This window comes from Acomys russatus, chromosome 14 (assembly GCF_903995435.1).
Source record: "Acomys russatus chromosome 14, mAcoRus1.1, whole genome shotgun sequence".
Classification (NCBI taxonomy): Eukaryota; Metazoa; Chordata; class Mammalia; order Rodentia; family Muridae; genus Acomys; species Acomys russatus.
In genome coordinates, this window is record NC_067150.1 from 8,609,327 (window position 1) to 8,631,043 (window position 21,717).

A 21,717-nucleotide genomic window follows, 5' to 3' on the forward strand; every position below is an offset into this window, starting at 1 on the left:
CGCAAAGCAGAAGTTCTGGAAGAACCCACAGAAGAGTTTCTGAAAGGAAATGGGATTTAGAAAATGAATGATGGCTGATCACTAGAATAAAAAATGAAGCCAAAGGTAGCGATCGATGGACAGACAGCTGAGCTCTAGACACGGGCCAAAGAGGAATACGCCAAGAACGATGAGAGGAAGCCGGGAAGCACTACAGATGAAAGCAGGAACATATAGCCAGAAAAAAGCAAAACACTAGAGTTGGGAAGAGATGAGGGTGTCCCATCCAAGTACATTCCAAATGAGGAAGCCAACAAGTATGACAAGAAAAACAGAGGTTTCAGCTGGAAGAGGCTGAATATTACCCAGCGTGTCATTTTTTGGAATACATTTGTTCAGCTTCACCAAATACTTAAAAGTCTCTGTAACCAAGCAGCATGAGTGAGAGCACAATTGTCTGTCTTCCATGTAGATAAAAGTGATAAAGGAAACATCTCAAGTGAAATTTTAGAGAGAAGGTTGCTGTGTGTTATCTGGATTTCCTCAAGACGTGTAGCAATGGTACAGGCACAGTCTCTCATCTCTTCATGAATACTTCACCAATCCCAGAGCCTGATGAACCAGCACGCTGTCTAGAGGCGCCAATAAAGGAGAAGGATGGTAGGGAAGTGAAGGAATGGAAAAGGGTAGGGGAAGAGAGGGAGGAAGGAGAAGGGACAGCAAGGAAGAGGAGAGGAGGGATAGGAGAGAAACGCAGAGAAAGGCAGAGCAAAGAAGGAAAGTGGGAGGAAGAGGGAATGGGATGACAGGAAAATGGGGCTCTGTCACTGGAATAATAGCCCAAAACAAATACCAATCACAGATTGAATTTTCATCCCAATAATATGAATTTAGATAAGGCCACTACTACCAAAAATCTAAATGATATCTTGCAGTTTCTTGTTTCTGCTCTGACATGCAAGGAAGTTGGAAATTATTATGTCCATTTTAGGAAATATACAAAGCTGGGGTAACTGAAAAACAGTAACTGTAGGACTGGAGAAAGGCAGAGACTAGAGGAGAGAAAGTTCCTCCAAACACACGGACATATCCAGAGGGACAACGCAGCAACTGAGGGACCACTTCTGAAGAATCAGTACATCTTGGAACAATGTTGATAAAAACACATTCATAACAACTTTCATGAATTCTGTGTGCCGATGCCAGCCGAGGTCCACAGACACATCTTTCAGGTAAGACTGCTTTCTGTTCTTGTAACAAGGACAGTGCCTCCCTCCTGCTGCCGGCAGACAACAACAACAAAAACAAAACAAAAAAAACAAAAATAAAAACACCTTGGGCTAAAAGGGTCCATTGGCCTGACTCTTGGAGAGGACACTTCAAAGAACCTGGAGACAGGTGCCTGGGAGATATCCTGGGACTGTCCCTTTTACAACCCAGAGGCTTTAAGAGCCCAGGGTCCCAAATGAGCACTGGCTCACTCTCATCTCTTTTCTCTGTTCTCATAAGCTTCTTTTTGTTCTCTTTTCATTAGTTTAACTCAGAAGCTCATTTCTAGATTAAATGTATGGACCTCTGTGTGAGTTTAAAAACCTCCGTCTTTGTCTCCTGGCTGTCTTATTTCGGCTAAGTGGCTCTGCTACTGTGCAACCATGCACTTTTTCAAGTCTGGCTCCGGCTGGGCTCAGAAGAACTCAAAAGCAGAGGGTCATTCCCAGTGGAGGAGAGTGTAAAAATTTGGCTGTCTTCTGCGTGACCTGGACTCACATTGAGGACCAGGCTGGCCTCGAGCTCACGGGGATCCACCTGCCTTTGCCTCCCGAGTGCTGGGGTTAAAGGCATGCGCCACCACGCCTTCACTGTAACAGCCATGCTCGCCACAGAAAGCTGTTTGGCCAGAATATAGTTTCAAAGTTTCCCCAATGAAGTAGAAAGGAATTCATACCCACTAGAAATCTGCCTGAAGGTCTGATCCTCTGTGTGTTGCTTTAAGTGGAAAATACAAGTGAGTCGATTAGGACAGCTGCTGGAAATGCTAACGGACCCTTTCAATTTTGATGGGTCCAAATCTAAAAGCCAGGTGGGGGAGGATGAGACACAAGGCAGTTAAGAAATACCCATCGCTTACTTTACATCCAACAAAGTGAACCGTATGACGAACAAAGAGCACACCATCATGCATCTAGAGATAATTTACTTCGATTCTCAGACACATCCACCTGCCCCCAATAAATGACACCAGAAGACATTTTAAAAGGCAAAAGAAAGCATGATCTACAGACAGAGATGACACTGTTTGAGAATCTACCTCTATGTCAGGAGCATTTACAAGGGGCTAATGATTTTTCTTTTCTTTTCCTTTCTTTTCTTTTTAAAATTCTACCATGATGCTATCATGCCAAGCCTTTACGTCACTGTGTTTGTAAGTGCAACTTTGATAATATTTGTTATTATTTTTTTATTTTTAAATACAAGGATTTTGAATATTTTCAAGACTTTCTTCATTTATTCAAGTGATTGTTTGATTTTTTTTTCAGTGATTCTATTTATGTTCTGTCTTAAATTGATTTATCATGTTAAAAATATCTGCATTCTTGACATGAAAACACATCTCCATTATGACATATGAACTATTTGATGTGTTGACAGGCTTGGTGTATAAAGATGGTACTGACTTTCTTTCATCTTCTCTCATGTTTCTCCTCCCTCCACTTCTCTGAGTCCCTCCCTACTACATTTCCACTCCCACAGATTCACTTCCTATCCATTTCCTTTCAGAAAAGAGGCAGCCTTCCAGGAATATCAAACAAACATGGCATAACAAGTTACAATAAGTCTAGACACAAACCTTCATATTAAGGCTGGACTTGGCAACTCAGTAGGAGGAAAAGGGTCCAAAGAGCAGGCAAGAGGGCCAGAGACACCCCATCCCATGTTTAGGACTCTCATAATAACATCAAGTTACTCAGCCATATCATATATGCAGATGACCTGTATCAGACCTAAACTGGGTCTGTGCTTGTTGCTTTAGTCTCTGTGAGTCCCTATGAATCCAGGTTAGTTGATTCTGTGGGTCCTTTTCTCCTGGTATCCTTGACTCCTCTGGCTCCTATAATCCTTCCTCCTGCTCTACCACTGGGATTCCTGAGCTTACATAAAGTTTGGCTATGAGTCTGCAATCTGCTCCCATCAGTTGCTGGATGAAGTCTCTTGAATGACAATGGACTACATACCAATCTATGAGTATAGCAGAATATCATTAGGAATACTTTTATTGACTTTTTTTTCCTTTGGCTGGTCATATTTTGTTTTATACCAGGTCTCTGGGCTATTCAGCTTCTGGTTCCTGGCCATCAAGGCAATGTAAGGCTTGGCCTTCCTTTTCTGCTGTGGGTCTCAAGTTGGACCAGTCATTGGTTGACCATTCCCACAAGTTTTATGCCACCTTTACGATAGCACATCTTGCAGGCAGAACAAATGGTAGGTTAGGGTTTTTTTTTTTTAACCTGGTTATGTGCCCCAGTTCCTCCATTGGAAGCTTTGTCTGGTTACAGAAGGTGACCAGTTAGGGATCTATACGCCACATTACTGGAAGTCTTAGCTAGAGTCACCCTCATAGATTCCTAGTCCTGGAAAAGTGCCCACCATTCCAATCATCTCTCACAGTACTCTTTCTGTCCATCACCTCCCACCCATGTTGCTATGCCAACCTGACACCAGTCTCACCACAAAATCTATTTTATTTCCTCTTGCCAGAGAGATTCATACTGTCTCACTTGAGGCATCATATTATTTAGCCTTTCTGGCTCTGTGGCTTATAGTGTGATTAGCCTCTACATAAGTGCTACTATCTGCCTATAAGTGAGTAACACTATGTTTGACTTTTCTGAATCGAGGTTATCTCACTCAGGATGATCTTTTTCTAGGTCTATTAATTTGCTTGCAAATTTCAAGATGTAATTTTGTTAATAACTTAATAATACTTTGATGTGTAAATGTTACACTTCTTTATCCATTCTTTGCTTGACAGAAATCTACGTTCTTTCCAGTTTCTGGCTATTATGAATAACACCACCATGAGCAGAATAGAACAAGTGTCCTTATGGTAGGACAGAGTGAACTTGAGTATAGTTTCAGAAGTGATACAATATAGTTGCATCTTAAGGTAGAGCCTAATTTTCTGAGGAACTGCCAAATTGATTTCCAAATTGGTGACTGTACAAGTTTGCACTCTCACCAGCAATGGAGGAGTATTCCCTTGCTCCTTCTTCTGGCCAGCATGAACTGTCACTTGATTTTTTAATTTAGCCATTTGGACAGGTGTACAATGGAATCTCAAAGTAGTTTTTGCTTGCATTTCTCTTATAGATAAGGATGTTGAGCATTTATTTAAGTGTTTCTCGGTTATTTGAGATTCCTTTGTTGAGAATCTATTTAGATTTTTTTGTTTAGATTTGTACCACATTTCTAGTTTTTTTTAATTCTTCATATACTTTGGATATTAGTCTCCTGTCAGATGTGGAGTGGTTGATAATCTTTTCCCATTCTTTAGGCTGCAGTTTTGTCCTATTGACAGTATATTTTGCCTTCTAGAGATTTTCTGTTTTATAAAGTCCCATTTATTAATTGTTATTTTTGGTGCCTATGCTATTATTGTTCTAGTCATAAAGTTGTCTCCTGTGCCAATGCAATCAAGGCTATTTTTGACTTTCTCTTCTGTCAGATTCACTGTATCATATTTTATGTTGAAATCTTTGATCCACGTGGACTTGAGTGTTATTCAGGATGACAGATATGGATATATTTGCATTGTTCTGCATGCAAACATCCAAATAGTCCAAAACTATTTGTTAAAGATGTTTTGTTTTTTCACATTGTGAATTTGTAACTTTTTAACAAAAAATTAGGTTTTAATAGATGTGTGAATTTACATATGCATTTTTACTTTATTGCATTGGTAAACCTACATGATTCTATGCCAACACCATGTGATTATTTTTACTACACTTCTGTAGTACACTTGAAGTATGGGATGGTGAGACCTCCAAAAGTTAGTTTATTGTACACAAATATTTTTGCTCACCTGTTATTTTGTTTTGTTTTTATAAGAACTTAAGTATTGTCATTTCAAGGTCTGAAAAGAATTGTCTTGGAATTTTCATGAGGATTGCACTGAATCTGTACATTACTTTTGGTAAGATGGCCCTTTTTTGCTATGTTCAATCCATTTGTCCACAAATTTCAGGAAGTCCTTGTTTTTAATAGCTGAGTAGTATTCCACAGTGTAAAGGTACCACAGTTTCTTTATCCATTCTTCTACTGAGGGACACTTAGGCTGTTTCCAGGTTCTGGCTATTATGAATAAGGCTGCTATGAACATGGTTGAGCAAATTTTTTTGTTGTGTACTGGAGCATCTTCTGGGTATATTCCAAGGAGTGGAATAGCTGGGTCTTGAGGAAGCCTTATTCCTAGTTTTCTGAGATAGCACCAGATAGATTTCCAAAGTGGCTGTACTAGTTTGCATTCCCACCAGCAATGAAAGAGTGTTCCTCTCTCTCCACATCCTCGCCAGCATATGACGTCAGTTGAATTTTTGATCTTAGCCATTCTGATGGGTGTAAGATGGAATCTCAGAGTTGTTTTGACTTGCATTTCTCTTATGACTAAAGACTGAGCATTTATTTAAGTGTTTCATAAACATTTGATATCCCTCTAATTGAGAATTCTCTGTTTAGTTCTGAGCCCCATTTCTCAGTTGGGTTATTTGGTTTGATGGTGTTTAATTTCTTGAGTTCTTTATATATTTTGGGTATTAGACCTTTGTCAGACGTAGGGTTGGTGAAGATCTTTTCCAAGTCTGTAGGCTATCGCTTCATTCTGTTGACAGTGTCTCCTGCCTTACAGAAGCTTCTCAGCCTTATGAGGTCCCATTTATTAATTGTTGACCTTAAGGTGTGGACTGTTAAGAGTTCTGTTCAGGAAGTTGTCTCTTCTGCCAATGTGTTTCAACCTCTTCCCCATTTTTTCTTGTAGTGGATTTAGTGTCTCTGGTTTTATGTTAAGGTATTTGATCCACTAAGACCTGAGTTTTGTGTATGGTGACAAATAGGAATCCAATTGCATTTTTCTACATGTAGACATCGAGTTAGACCAGCACCATTTGTTGAAGATGCTATCCTTTTTCCATTGAATAGATTTGGCTTCTTTGTCAAAAATCAAGTGACCTTTTGTGTGTGGATTCATATCTGGATCTTCAATTCGATTCCACTGATAAACCAGCCTATTGCTGTGCCAGTTCCATGTTGTTTTAATTACTGTTGCTTTATAGTACAGCTTCAGATCAGGTATGGATTCCTCCAGAGGATCTTTTTTTGTACAAGACTGTTTTAGCTATTCTGGGTTTTTAAATTTTCCATACAAAGTTCATAATTGATCTTTCAATGTCTTCAAAATATTTTGTAGGTATTTTGATAGGGATTGCATTGAATCTGTAAATTGCTTTTGGTAAGATGCCCATTTTTACTATGTTAATTATCTCAATCCATGAGCAAGGAAGATCATTCCATCTTCTCATGTCATCTTCAATCTCTTTCTTCATAGTTTTTGATATTTTTTTCAAACAAGTCCTTCACTTGCTTGGTTAGAGTAACTTCTAAATACTTTATATTGCTTGCAGCTAATGTGAGGGTGTAGTTTTCCTAATTTCTTTCTCTGCATGATTGTCATTAGTATATAGGAAGGCTACTGACTTTTTTGAGTTAATTTTGTATCCATCCAATTTGCTGAAGGTGTTTATCAGCTGTAGGAGTCCTCTGGTGGAATTTTGGGGGTCACTTATGTACATTATCATATCATCTGTAAATAAGGAAAATTTGACTTCCTTTTTTCCCATTTGGATACCCTTGATCTCCTTTTGTTGTCTTACTGCTCTCACTAGAACTTCGAGTACTATATTGAAGAGATATGGAGAAAGTGGGCAGCCTTGCCTGGTTCCCGATTTTAGAGGAATTTCCTTGAGTATCTCACTATTTAATTTGATTTTGGCTATTGGACTGCTGTATATAGCCTTTATTATGGTGAGGTATGTGCCTTGTATCCCTAATCTCTCCAAACCTTTAACCGTGGATGGGTGTTGGATTTTATTAAACGCTTTCTCTGCATCTAAGGAAATGATCATGTGGGTTTTTTATTATTATTATTATTTTCAGGTTGTTTATATGGTGGATTACATTGATGGATGTCCATATATTAAACCACCCCTGCATGCCTGGAATGAAGCCCAGCTGGACATCGTGAATGATATCTTTGATGTGTTCTTGTATTTGTTTTGTGAGCAATTTATTGAGTATTTTTGCATCAGTGTTCATAAGAGAAATTGGTCTGAAGTTCTCTTTCTTTGTTGAGTCTTTCTGAGGTATAGTTATCAATGTGACTATGGCCTCATAGAATGAATTTGGTAATGTTCCATCCATTTCTATCTTTTGGAGTAGCTTGAATAGTATCGGTATTAGCTTGCCCTTGAATGTCTGGTAGAATTCTGCACTGAAACCATCTGGCCCTGGGTTTTTTGTTTGTTTGTTTGTTTGTTTGTTTGTTTGTTTGGTTGGTTGGGAGACTATCAATGATTGCTTCTATTTCTGTAGGGGAAATGGGACTATTTAGCTTGTTTATCTGTTCTTCACTCAATTTTGGCAAGTGAAATTGATCAAGATAATCATCCATTTAGCTTAGATTTACAAATGTTGTGGCATACATGCCCTTGAAGTAGGATCTTATGATTCTTTGTATTTCTTCAGTGTCTGTTGTTATGTCTCCTTGTTCATTTCTGATTTTGTTGATTTGGATACTGTCTCTCTGCCTTTTAGTTACGTGGGCTAATGGCTTTTCTATCTTGCTGATTTTCTCAAAGAACCAGCTCTTATAATGAGTGAGCTAACCCAGAAGCAGAAAGACTCACTTATAACTGGACACTAGCCCAAGGGGCAGGTCCCATCAAAATCTGCACCTACCAGGAAAGTGGGATAGAGGTGAGAACATCCTATTGAGATTCTAGGTGAGAAAAATATAGGGGATAGGGAAGTAAGTGGATCCAGAGGGTCCTAGAAACCTACAAGAGGAACATTATGATGGGTGGATCTGAGCCCAGGGGTTCTGCTTGATCAAAGGCACCCATCAAGGACAAAACATGCAACCATCATCAAACCCCTACCCAGATCTAGCCAAGGGACAGAACATTCTCCATAGTTAAGTGGAGACTAGGGACTGACTTTCACAGGATCTCTGGTGCCCCATATTTGGCCATGTCCCTTTGTTGGGGAGGCCCAATGGCACTCGGAGGAAGGATAGCAGACTACCAAGAAGAGACTTGATACCCTAGCACCATATTCAGGGGGAGGAGGTCCCCCTTGGTCACAGTCATACTTGTTTTGTTGATTCTTTGGACTGTTTTCTTTGTTTCTATTTTATTAATTTCATCCCTGAGTTTGATTATTTCCAGACTCCAACTCCTCCTGGGTGTTTCTGCTTTTTCTTTTTTTTTTCTAGGGCTTCCAGCTGTGTCATTAATTTGCTTATGTGGGATGATTCCAATTTCTTTTTAAAGGCACCTAGTGCTATGAATTTTCCTTTTAGCACGGCTATCAGTGTATCTCACAAATTTGGGTATGTTGTTCCTTCATTTTTACTGAATTTCAGGAAGTTCTGAATTTCTTTCTTTATATCTTCCCTGACCCAGGTGTCATTAAGTAGAGAGTTGTTTAGTTTCCACGTATGTGAAGGTTTTTTGTTATTTCTGTTGTTGTCAAAGTGCAGCCTAAGACCATGGTGATTTGATAGGATACAAGGTATTATTTCAATCCTCCTGTATCTGTTGAGGCTTGTTTTGTAACCTACTATGTGATCACTTTGGGAGAAAATTCCATGAGGTGCAGAGAAGAAGGTATATTCCTATTTGTTTGGGTGATAGGTTTTGTATATATCTGTTAGATGCATTTGATTCATACCATTGGTTAATGAGGTTATTTCTCAGCTTATAGTTTCTGTTTTAATTACCTATCCTTCAGTGTGAGTGAGGTGTTGAAGTCTCCCACTATTATTGTGTAGGGATCAGTGTATGGTTTAAGCTTCATTAATAGATCTTTTACAAATGTGGGTGCCCTTGTATTGGAAGCATAGATGTTCAGAAGTGTGATGTCATCCTGGTTGACTTTACCTTTGATGAGTATAAAGTGTCCTTCCTCTTCTCTTTTGATTAATTTTGGTTGAAAATCTGTTTTTGTTTTGTTTTGTTTTTATCGTTTTTTGAGACAGGGTTTCTCTGTGTAGCCTTGACTGTCCCGGATTCACTTTGTAGACCAGGCTGGCCTCGAACTCACAATGATCCACCTGCCTCTGCCTCCCAAGTGCTGGGATTAAAGGCATGTGCCACCATGCCCAGCTTGAAAATCTATTTTGTTAGATATTAAAATGGCTATGCTTGCTTGCTTCTTGTGACCATTTGGTTGAAATATTTTTACCAGACTTTTACCCTGAGGTAATGTTTATGTTTATGAGTGAGATGTGTTTCTTGAATGAAGAAGAATGTTGGATCTTGTTTATGCATCCATTCAGATAGTCTTTGTCTTTTTATTGGAGAATTGAGACCATTGATGTTGAGAGATATTAATGACCAGTGACTGTTAAGAGTCTTAATTTTGATGTTGGTTCCAGTAGATCATTTGTGTGGTTGTGTTTTTGAAATGGTGTCATTACCTATTTCCTGTGTAGTTTTGGTTGTAGCTTGTCCCTTTGTGGTGGAGTTTTCCTGATAGTACCTTCTGTAAAGCTAAATTTGTCGATAGGTACTGTTTGAATTTGTTTTTGTCATGGAATATTTTGTTTTCTCCATCAATGGTTATTGATAGTTTTGCTGGGTAAAGTAGTCTGACCTGACATCTGTGATCTCTTAGGGTTTGCAGGATCTCTGTCCAGGCCCTTTTGGCTTTTATGGTCTCTGCTGAGAAATAGGGTGTAATTCTGATAGATTTGCCATTCAATGCTATTTGGCCCTTTTCCCTTGCAGCTTTTAATATTTTTTCTTTGTTCTTTATATTTTGTGTTTTGATTATTATGCAACAGGCAGTTTTTCTTTTTTGGTCTATTCTATTTGGTGTTCTGTAGGCCTCTTGTATGTTTATAGGCATCTCTTTTTTTAGATTGGGAGAGTTTTCTTCTACGATTTTATTGAGAATATTTTCTGGGCCTTGGAGTCTGATTCTTCTCTTTCCTGAATGCCTATTATCCTCAGATTTCTTCTTTTTATGGTGTCCTTGATTTCTTGGATGTTTTGTGTCAGGATTTTTCCACATTTAGCATTTTCTTTAATGATTGCTTCAAGATCTATGATTGTATCTTCTAGACCTGAGATTCGTTCTTCCATCTCTTGGATTCTGTTAGAAAAGCTCGCCTCTGTGATGTTGGCCTTCCTCTCTGAGCTCTCATGTTCCTGTTTTTTTCTCTGTCTGTGTGTTTATCATTGAATTCATTTTCACCTTCAGATCTTGAACTGTTTTATTGATTTCCTTCATCTCATTGTTTGTATATTCCTGAGTTTCTTCTATTGCCTTTTTATAGGCCTTCAGAGCATGAACAGTTTTTATTGAGTTTCTTCTTATGGTTGTTTGTATTTTCTTGAATTTTTCCAGTGCCTCTTTATAGGCCTCTTCTATGTCTTCCACCTGTCTGTCTGCATCTTCCTGCATTTGAGTATGAATTTTATTTGTTTCTTCCATTATCATCCTCATTACTATGGATTTGAGGTCATTTTCTTGTATTTCCATTGTTTTTGAGATCTCTTGGTCATTTTCTTTGGGATCACTGGGATCTAGAGAAGCCATATTGTTTTGAGGTTTTGGACTATGATTTTACACTGTCCTTTAGTCATCTTTCAGTCTCTGTTTTGGGAAGGTAGCTTCTGGAGGTGGGTGGAGGGAGTCTGATGATAGATTCACCCATTTTCTCATGATTTCCCTAGGCCAGAAGCTCTGATGCTTCACTGGTCTGCATGGCAGGAGGCCAGCCCTATAGTTTGGGTCTCTCACAGCCAGTGATGCCCAGCTCCCCTGTACTGTGGGTTCTGTAATTGTCTTGGGTCTCAGAATGTGCCCTGGGTCAGGCCAAAATGTCCACAGCCTTCTGTGTCTACTTGTGGCACCGGATCTCTCCAGGGATTGAAGCAGGTCAGGCGAAGGTGTTCTGATGGCCACACTACTCCCTGTCTCCCTGAGATTTCCTTAGTCTCAGAGCTCTGATGCTCTGCTGCTCTGTGGTTCCATAGCGTTTTGGGACCCAGACCACTTGCACAGTCCAGGTTAGTGTCACAGGGCCCAATCCGCATATACACTGAGTTCAGTTCAGGTTTCTGGACCCAAACAAGCCTCTGGGCCTAATCCACACAGTTAGTCCAGTTAACACTGAGTACAACCAGGTTCATGGGCCCAAACCGCACATTGAGTTCACCGAGTTCAGCTAGAGTCTCAGGGCTTGGACCACTTGCCAAGCTCAGCTAGAGTCTCTGGGCCCAAACAGCCTCCCAAGTTCAGGCAGGGACTCTGGGCCCAAACCTCCCGACGAGTCCGGCCAGAGTCTCAGGGTTGGGACCACGCACCAAGCTCAGCTAGGGACTCCGAACCCAAACTGAGCACTGAACTCAGCTAGGGACTCTGGGGCCAAACTGCGTGCCATGTCCAGCTAGAGTCTTAGGGCCAAGGCCGTGCACCAAGCTCAGCTAGGGTCTCTGGGCCCAAACTTCCTGCCTAGTTCAGCGAGGTTCTCTGGGCCCAAAGCATGTGCCAAGCTCAGCTATGGACTCTGGGCCCAACTGCCCACCAATTTCAGCTATGGGTTCTGGACCCAAACTGCACACCAAGCTTAGCTAGAGTCTCAGGGGCCGAACCGCACACTGTTCCAATTTGGGTCTCACTGGCCCACACACTGAGTTCAGTCAGGGTCACAGGGCCCAAATCCTGCACTGAGTCCCCACTCCCACAGCAATTTTGACTGGGCACCACACCAATCACCTCCGCCAGACGGTTCCCAGCTGCAAACCTCAGCCTCCTCTTCTGCCTCCTCCCCCCACCACTGCCGCTCTCGTCCGAGAACATCCGCGCTCCTCCTGTGTGCATGGATATGCAGGTTTTCTGTATTTTGGCCCTTTTGAACTGTGGAGTACTCCCATTGTAGTCAAGTGGGGAGCTTGGTGTTCCTGGCTAAGAATTCCATGCAATTCCCTGAATCGTTTACTGTAGCTTCTAAACACAATTCACACTGCTCACTGCCATCTTGGATCTCTGAATTCTTCTTTACTAAATTTTATCCTGTTTATCTCCTTCAGTTATCTTATTGCATTAGTTAAGACTTCAGGTATTATACTGAATAGATACAGAGAAACATCACAGCCTTGTGTTACATCTGATTTTAGTGGAATTTCTTTGAGTTTCTCTTTATTTAATTTGATGTTGGCTATAGGATTGTTGTAAATGTCTTTTTTATGTTTAGACATGTTCTCTTGTATCCCAGAAATCTTCAAAACTCTTTTTCATGGATGGCTCTTGGATTTTATAAAAGGCTTTTTCAGCATCTAATGAGATGATCAGGGTTTTGTTGTATGTATGTATGTATGTATGATGTATGTATGTATGTATGTATTTTACATCCCTACTGCAGCCCTCTCCTCTCCTCCTATCTCCCCATGCATATTCTTTCCCCGATTTCTCCCTCTCCTTCTTCTCATAGAAAAGGTAAGTGTTCCATGGGTAAAAACTGGGCCTGGAAATTAAGTCCCTGCAGAACTAGACACATCCTCTCCCATTGAGGCCAGACAAGGCATCCCAGTTAGGGGGAAAAGATCCAAAGGGAAGCATCAGATCAGACAGTGCCTTGTTCCAGTTGGTGGGGAATATACATGAAAACCAGCCTCTGCCTTTCTTAGTTATATGCAGGGGTCCTAGGACCAGTCTATGAATGCTCTTTGGTTGGTGGTTTTTCCTAGGTTAGTTGACCCTGTCAGTCTTCATGTACAGTCCTTGACCCCCAAAGCTCCCTCAATCATATTCTTAACTCTTATGATTCTGCGAGCTCTGTCTAAAGTTTGGCTATAAGTCTCTGCATCTGTTTTCATCATCTGCTGGATGACATTCTCCACCATACCACAAAGACACCTGCTCAACTATGTTCATATCAGCTTTATTCATAATAGCCAGAAACTAAAAACAACCTAGATGTCCCTTAACCAAAGAATGGATAAAGAAGTTGTGGTACATTTACACAATGAAATAGGACTCAGCTATTAAAAACAAGGACTCTTGAAATTTGTTGGGAAGTGTAAGAAACTAGAAAACATCATCCTGAGTGAGGTAACCCAAACCCAAAAAGATATGCATAGAATGTACTCACTTATAAGTGGTATTAACCATAAAGTACAAGATAAGCATGCTACAATTCATAGACCCAAAAAACTAAGTTACAAGGAGGAACCAAAGGAGGATACTTGAATATCACATAGAAGAGGAACTAAAATAGGCATTGAAAATGGATAATGTAAGGGAGCTGGGTAATAGGGGTGATAGGGGGAGAAGAGCAGAGGTAGGGGTTAGAAGTAGAGAGAAGGAGGAAGGTGAAAGAATGGAAATCTGAGGTGACGGGCATCTCTGGGACATCCCAGAGACCTGGGATAGAAGAGGCCTCAGAAAGTCTCTGAGTGTCACTCTAGCTAAGACTCCCAGCAATGGGGGATATGGAACCTGAAGTGACCACTTCCTGTAGCCAAGCAGGACTTCCAGTATAGGAATAAGTACACCAACCTTCTCCCAAAACTATACACCCAAAATTTGCCCTGCCTGCCAGATGTGCAGGGACAAAGATGGAGCAAAGATTGAGGGAATAGCCAACCAAATACTGACCCTACTTGAGACCCATCCCATGGGAGAGAGCCAATCTCGATCCCTGACACTATTAATGTTACTCTGCCATGTTTTTTTCCTTTCAATGTGTATTTATGGTAGATTACATTGATGGGTTTTTGTATGCTGAATCATACTTGCTCCTCTGGGATGAAGCTTACTTTATAATCATAGATGATTTTTAGATGTGTTCTTGAATTTTGCCTGTGAGTATTTTATTAACTATTTTTGCATCTATGTGTTCATAAGAGAAATCAGTCTGTAATTCTCTTTCTTTTTTGAATATTAGTGTTGTTTGTGTATCAGGATGACTGTGACCTCATAAAATGAATTGAGCAATGTTTTTTTTTTCTGTTTCTATTTTTGAGTTAGTTTGAGGCATATGGGTCTTACCTCTTCTTTGAATTTCTGGTAGAATTCTGAGCTGAAACCATCTGGGTGTAGGCTTTTTTGGATTGGGAGACTTTTAAAGATTTCTTCTGTTTCCTTGGGGGTTATGTTGAGCTGATCTTTATTTAACTTTGATAATTTCCATCTATTGAGAAATTTATCCATTTCTTTCATATTTTCAAATGTCATGGAGTAGAAGTTTGTAAATTATGACTTAATGATTCTTTGAATTTCCTTGGTGTCTAGTGTTATATTAATTTGGACTTTCTCTTTCTCTTTTAGTTTTGATAAGGGGTTGTCTATCTTGTTGATTTTCTCAAAGAAACAACTCTATGTTTCCCTGATTTTTTGTATTGTTCTTTGTTTCTATTTTATTGATTTCAGCTTTCAGTTTGATTGTTTCCTGACATCATCTCCTCTTGGGTGTGCTGGCTCCTTTTTGGTCTACATATTTCAAGTATTCTGTTAAGGTGCTACCATAAGATCTCTCCAATTTCTTCATGTAAGCATTTAGTGCTATAAATGAATAACATTCATTGTTCTGTAACTAAGCAGTTCATTTTTCTTTTCTTGTGGGATATCATTTCAGTGTTTCAATTTGTTATGTTTCTTTGATTTGATTCTTAGATTTGTTGTCTTTTCCTCATAAATATAAAGGTTACTTACTAAAGCCATTTATTATTTAAAAAAAAAAACATTTAGTGCTATAAAATTTCCTCTTAGGATTGCTTTCATAGTGTCCCATAAGTTTTGTTATGTACTGCATTCATTTTTATTGAATTCAAGGAAGTCCTTAATTTCCTTCTTTATTTCTGTCTTAACCAATTGCATTCAGTAGAGAAGTGATAAGTTTTGGTGAGTTTTAGGCTTTCTGTTGTTTCTACTGTGGTTGAAATCCAGTTTTAATCTTTGGTGATCTGAATGGATGCATGATGGTATTTCAATGTTCTTTTATTTGTTGCTTCATGCTGAAAATATGATCAAATTTAGAGAACGTCCTGTGAGGTGCTGAGAAGAATGTATAACCTTTGTGTTTAGGTGAAATGTTTTGTAGATATCTGTTAGGTCCCTTTGCTTCATAACTTCTATTAGCTCAAGTATTTATTTAGTTTTTGTCTGGATGACCTGTCCACTTTTTCATACTTTATTTTTTAAAATAATTTATTCTGATTATATCCCAATTGTTATCCCCTTACTTATACATTCCTGTCCCTTCCCCCTTCCCTCCATCTTTCACCCTATTCCCCTCCCCTAGACCTCTGACAGAAGACCTCTTCCCCCACCATATGGCCACAGCCCATCAGGTCTCATTCAGATAGCCTGTTTCTGCCAGCCTTGAAGGTCTTCTTGTGGGGTTCCTGGACCCTCTGGGTCCTTCCATTTCCTCATTCTCCCATACCCCTCTCACCTGGAGCCCAATAGCAAGTCCCAACATCTGTCCTTATTCTTTGCTGAGTGAGGACTCTCAGAGGAAATCCATGTTGGGCTAACATCCACTTATTAGTGAGTATAGACCATATGTGTCTTCTTGGTCTGGGTTATCTCATTCAGGATGATCATTTCTAGTTCCATCCATTTGCCTGAAAATTTCAAGATTTCCTCATTTTTAATAGCTGAGTAGTAGTCCATAGTGTAAATGTACCATAGATTCTTTATCCATTCTATAACTGAGGGCCATCTATGTTACTTCCAGATTATGGCTATTACAAATAAGGCTGCTATGACCATTAGTTGAGCAAATATTCTTGTTGTGTAATGAAGCAGTTTTTAGGTATATGCCAAGAAGTGGAATAGCTGGGTCTTGAGGTAGCATTCCTAATTTTCTGAGAAAGCAACAGATTGATTTCCAAAGTGTTTATATATGTCTGTACTCTGACTAGCAATGAGGGAGTGTTCCCCCTTTTCCACATCCCCACCAACATGTGCTGTCATTTCAGTTTTTGATCATAGCCATTCTTATAGGTATAAGGTGGAATCTCAGAGTCATTTTGATTTTCATTTCTCTTATTACTAAGGATGTTGAACATTTCTTTAACTGTTTCTCAGCCATTCAATATTTCTCTCTTGAGAACTCTGTTTAGCTCTGTGGCCCATTTTTAAGTGGGTTATTTGGTTTGGTGGTGTTTAATTTCTTAAATATATATTATGGACATCTGACCTTGAGATGTAGGGTTGGTGAAGATCTTTTCCCAGTCTGTAGATTATCGCTTCATTCTGTTGACAGTGTCTCCTGCCTTACAGAAGCTTTTCATTTTCATGAGGTCACGTTTATTAATTGTTGACTTTAGAGCCTGGGGTATTGTCATTCTGTTCAGGAAGTTGTATCTTGTGCTAATGAGTTCAAGGCACTTCCCCACTTTTTCTACTAACAGATTTACTATATCTGGTTTTATGTTGAGGTCTTTAATTCATTTGGACTTGAGCTTTGAGCATGGTGATAAATATGGATCTACTTGCCTTTTTCTATATGTAAACATTCAGTTAGACTGGTTGATGTTATTTGTATAAAATGTAAATTCAAATACACGGCAATAACAGTTATAGGGGATATCATGGATTTTAGTAGTGGAGAAAACATAGAAGGAAGTGGAAGTGGGGAGGGAAGAGTGGTAATATTGTAAATATAATAATGGAATTCTCAAAATTGATTTAAAGGAAAACAAAACAAAAATTTAAAAAGCAACATGAATACTAACACAGCTGACCTTGATTTGGTGTTGTCATTTTGTGATGCTATGGTTTAAATATATTGTCATTTAGTAGCAGAAAGTAAGCTGATCTTTATTTTTATAATTCAAAAAATTATACTAACCACACATCAAACCACAAAGAATTATAGCTCATAATGACCAATTTTTAACTTGTTTTATAGTCCATCAAGATGGGAATATCACCTTAGGGTATAATTTATTTTTCCTTACCATAAAATACTGGCACCATTAGAAACTTCATATAAATAAAAAAATGAGACTCCTGTAGAGGTAATGAGAGCAAACTCATTCAATCTTCCTTCTGATGTGTCATTCTGGTTCTTTTGACAGTTGAAGATACTAAATTGCAATCAAATGCCTTCAGCACAGGAGTGAAAAATGCAAGCATTAGGCAAATATCTTCTCATGAAATAATTAACAGTGTGCAAAGATTCAACTCAGTGGTTTATAAAGTGTAAGAATCTGATATTTTAAAAAAACATTAGAATTGCAAAGCATCAGAAGCATATGCCACAAGGCCAAGTGAGGAAATGGACTCCACACACTGTTTTGTTTTGTCTTATCTGCCTTCACTTACTTTGAAAAAACATCTTCTCTTATCTAGTATATCCTGACTGCGGTTGCCTCTCCCTCTGCTCTTCCCAGTATCTCCCCCCAACTCTCCTCTCCCTCAGATTTACCCTTTCTCTTCCTCCCCTCAGAGAAGAGCAGGCCTCCCAGGGACATCAACCAAATATGACATAACAAGCTGTAATAAGACTAAGTATGGGTTGATCTGGACCCAGAGAGGTCTGATCAAACTACTGCACCAACCAAGGACAATACATGCAGTAAATATTGAACCCCTACTCAGATCTAGTCAATGGGCAGAACACTCTCCACAGTTATGTGGAATGTAGGGACTGACTGATATGAACTCTGGTGCCCCATATTTGACCACCTCTCCATGGTGGGAAGGCCTGATGGCACTCAGAGAAAGGATAAGCAGGCTACCAAGATGAGACATGATAGATAGCCTATGACCATATAGTGAGGGAGGAGGTCCCCCTCTGTCATAGACTTAAGGAAGGGGAATAAAGTGAAAGTGGGATGGTGGGAGGAATGGGAGGATATAAGTGAGGGGGAAACAATTGAGATGTAATCTTAATAAATTAATTAAATAATATTTTTTAAAAGACTAAGTACATATCATCACATCAAGTATGGACAAGGCAACTCAATAGGATTAAGGGTCCTACAAGTAGGGAAAAGAGTCAGAGACAGCCCTCACTCTCACTGTTAGGAGTCCTGCAAGAACACCAAACTACTTAACCATAACTTATATGCAAACGACCTAGTCAGACTCCTTTAGGCTTCCTGATCTCTGCAAGTTCCCATGAATTTCTGTCACCTAATTCTGTGGGCTGAGTTCTCCTGGTGTGTCCCTGATCCCTCTGGTTCCTCATCCTCTGCAGGATTCCATGGGCTCTGCCAATGTTTGGCTTGTGGGTCTTGGTATCTGTGGATATAGAGAGGCAAAACCCAGGTGGGGCAGCTCAGAATTGCAAGTAACACCAACTCAAGGGAATCCAATACCTTCTCTCTTCAGTAGATATCCGACGCCTGCCAGACATTCATACAGACACACACATGTACACAAGTTAAATAAACAAATAAATCTTGCTTATAAAGAAATTAAAACAGAAAGCACATTAATAGTTATAAAGAATTATCTGCATTTTTATTCTCTGATGATTTGTAGAAGTGATAACTATAAGCTTTAATTTTGTTATAACCTACTTTATTTGGAGTTCTTTAATGCCTATACCTCCATTCTCACCCACTTACCTTAGATAGGAGAGAAAAAAGGTTAATAGGGTCAATGGAAGTAGATCTTTTTAGGCTTAGTTGCTTGGGCCAATTCCACTCTTTGTCATCAGGATTCCAGTAGATCCATTAAACGGAAAAACCCACAATCCATTAAACAGGAAAAGCAACTACAACAGGAGTAGCCAGAACTTAGAAGCCTTCTCTAGAGTGTTTCTCTCTGAGAGCATCTGGAAGCAGAGCAATGAACAGCTAAGCAATGTGACATGATGCAAAAGTGATTGATGCTTGTTATTTGGACTATATATACTCTCCCATAGTCCATATGAGATGTTTTGCAACTGGCAAAGACATGCCCTCTGTGAGGCAATTCCCTTCTAGTGGACAAACATCATGCACCCTCTCAAAAGTCTGCTTCACATCCCACACTTGGGATCAAAGCCAAAACATGTTTACATCCATTACAGACAACCTTGCTCTTAGGGCATAAATGACTTCATATAAAAGAAGTGAGAGACAAGAAAAAAAAAGGAAAAAGAAATACAAAGATACATAATTCTTATTAACTAATCCACTGAATTTAGGTCAGCCAATTCTGAAAATATTTTAATCAAAATTCAACACAAAAGCATTGCAACACAAATGTGTTCAATCAAAGGTGATTTGAATGAAGATATTTTATTAATTTTGGTATAAAATTATATTTAATTTTGACAATACTAAGTTTGCTAAATATACAGTTAGAATTGAAACTGAAGATTGAAGAATAATTATTTCCTATTCTGCTATTGGTGTGTGTGTGTGTGTGTAGATGTGGGGTTATCTACACACATACACACACACACACACACACACACACACGCACGCACATTATATATATATATGTGTGTGTGTGTGTGTGTGTGTGTGTGTGTGTGTGTGTGTGTGTGTGTGTATGCCTGTGCATTCACAGTTCAAACACAGCCTTGGATGACTTCCACCTCTCCTTGTATTTTTGAGACAGTCTCTCACTGGCTTAGAACTTCCCACATGTGTGAAGTTGGATTACTAGCCATCCCCAGGGATCTGCCTATCTTCAATACCCAGTGATGGGACTACAGCTATGTGCACCATATCTGGATTTTTATGTGTTATTTCTGAGCATCAAACTGAGCTCTCCATGTGTATGCTCAAGCACTATACCACCATCCCGCCAGCTACAATAAAAATTTGTAATAAGACACTCAACAACAGTGATAACCCTGAGTGTGCTAATAAATTTGGCTCCTTTAAATGTAATCTCTGGAAACAAATGGTTACACTTTGGGTTTTAAAAGACAATAGCTAGACATAAAATTTTACTCTAAGCAGGATGATCTATTGTAGACCAATTTAACCATTTTGTCTTTCCAAAATTATACTTACTATTAGCAAGAGAAAAAATATAACCAGAACTGATAAAATACTGTAAGTGACTTCACACATTTCATAAGACTAAAGGAGAGTGTGCATACTGCACAGTGTGCTTTAAAATGTACAAAAAATTCAAAATTGTTACTTTGAAACAAAAAATAATCATAAAGCCTAGGTGTTTTATATTTTACCATAAAGAAAACAACATGTGTCCAACAGCTTCCTAATAACGGTCCACCTGTCAGTAGCGGCACCACTTTTGTTTGTTGTCATCCATGTCCACGACTCATCTATCTGAAGACTAAGTCTTCACTAAAGTAAATTTCCCAAGATTTTTACTGTTTTAAGTCTTCTATCTTATCACCCTTCTGTTCCATCTGCATATCAGTAGTTCCTGAATAATTTCATTACATGGCCCGAGGGGTGAAGCAGATGTTTTTGTTGATTTTATTTATTTGTTTTCATCCTGGTGCCTTCTGTAATGCAATTCACAGAAGTGAAATGTTTCAAATACTTGCTTACTATTAGGAACAAAGAGTATTTAAATAGATCTTTACATTAGTATCTTGTAACTTCTGATAAATACATCTAATTAGTAAGAATCCAAAGTGTAGTAATTTATATGAATTATGTTTTACTTATCAAGGTAATTTAATACAGTTTTTATTTTGCATTTATCTATAGATGCTGAAGTTTAGGGTGAACAGAGCTAAAACTACCTCATACCTCATATTCTCTTAAAAGAAAAGACAGAAGCCAGGTCATACCTCAGATGTGCCAAGCTCTAAAGATTGTGTATATAATCCAAATGCCACCTTACCAACAAAAATAGAAAACACACACAATTGCCATTTTGCAGATAGAAAAAAAAAAAGTGTTCAGTGAACCAAAGGGGTATTTATAATTTTAAAAAGAAAAGTAGTAAAAATAATATGTACAGATAGAGATTTCCTTAACTTGTGAATTATATTTATCTTAAGCCTACAGCAAAAAAAAAAATCACACATAATGGTAATAAAATATGATTTTCCCAAAAAGGTAACGGTGAGTGGGGTCATCATTTCCACTGAATTGCTTTGTATGTTAATATCTGTTGTAGTAAGGAATGTGAGTGACACTGAATCAAGGTGGAAAGAAAAGACAGTATTTGAGTGAATACTTCTCAGACCATTACTCTCATCATATGGAAAAGAAATAAATTGACCATTTGTGACATTTGATTCCAGGTAGACTAGGGCCTGAAGATTTGGGTACCAGGGGGATCATGAAGATATGCCAAACAAGGCTTGAAAACTTCAGTCCATGAAAGGAAACATGTGGCTACTATACTCTGATCATGTTAACATTGTTTATCAGGATTGAGAACAGGCACAGAATAAATCACAACATGACATTTTCTTTATTGAAACACTTCATTCAGCTACTTCCTCTGTAGCATGTGCCCTGTGATGCAAGCATCAACATTGCAGAGAACATAATGAGTCTGGGAACAACCCTAAGA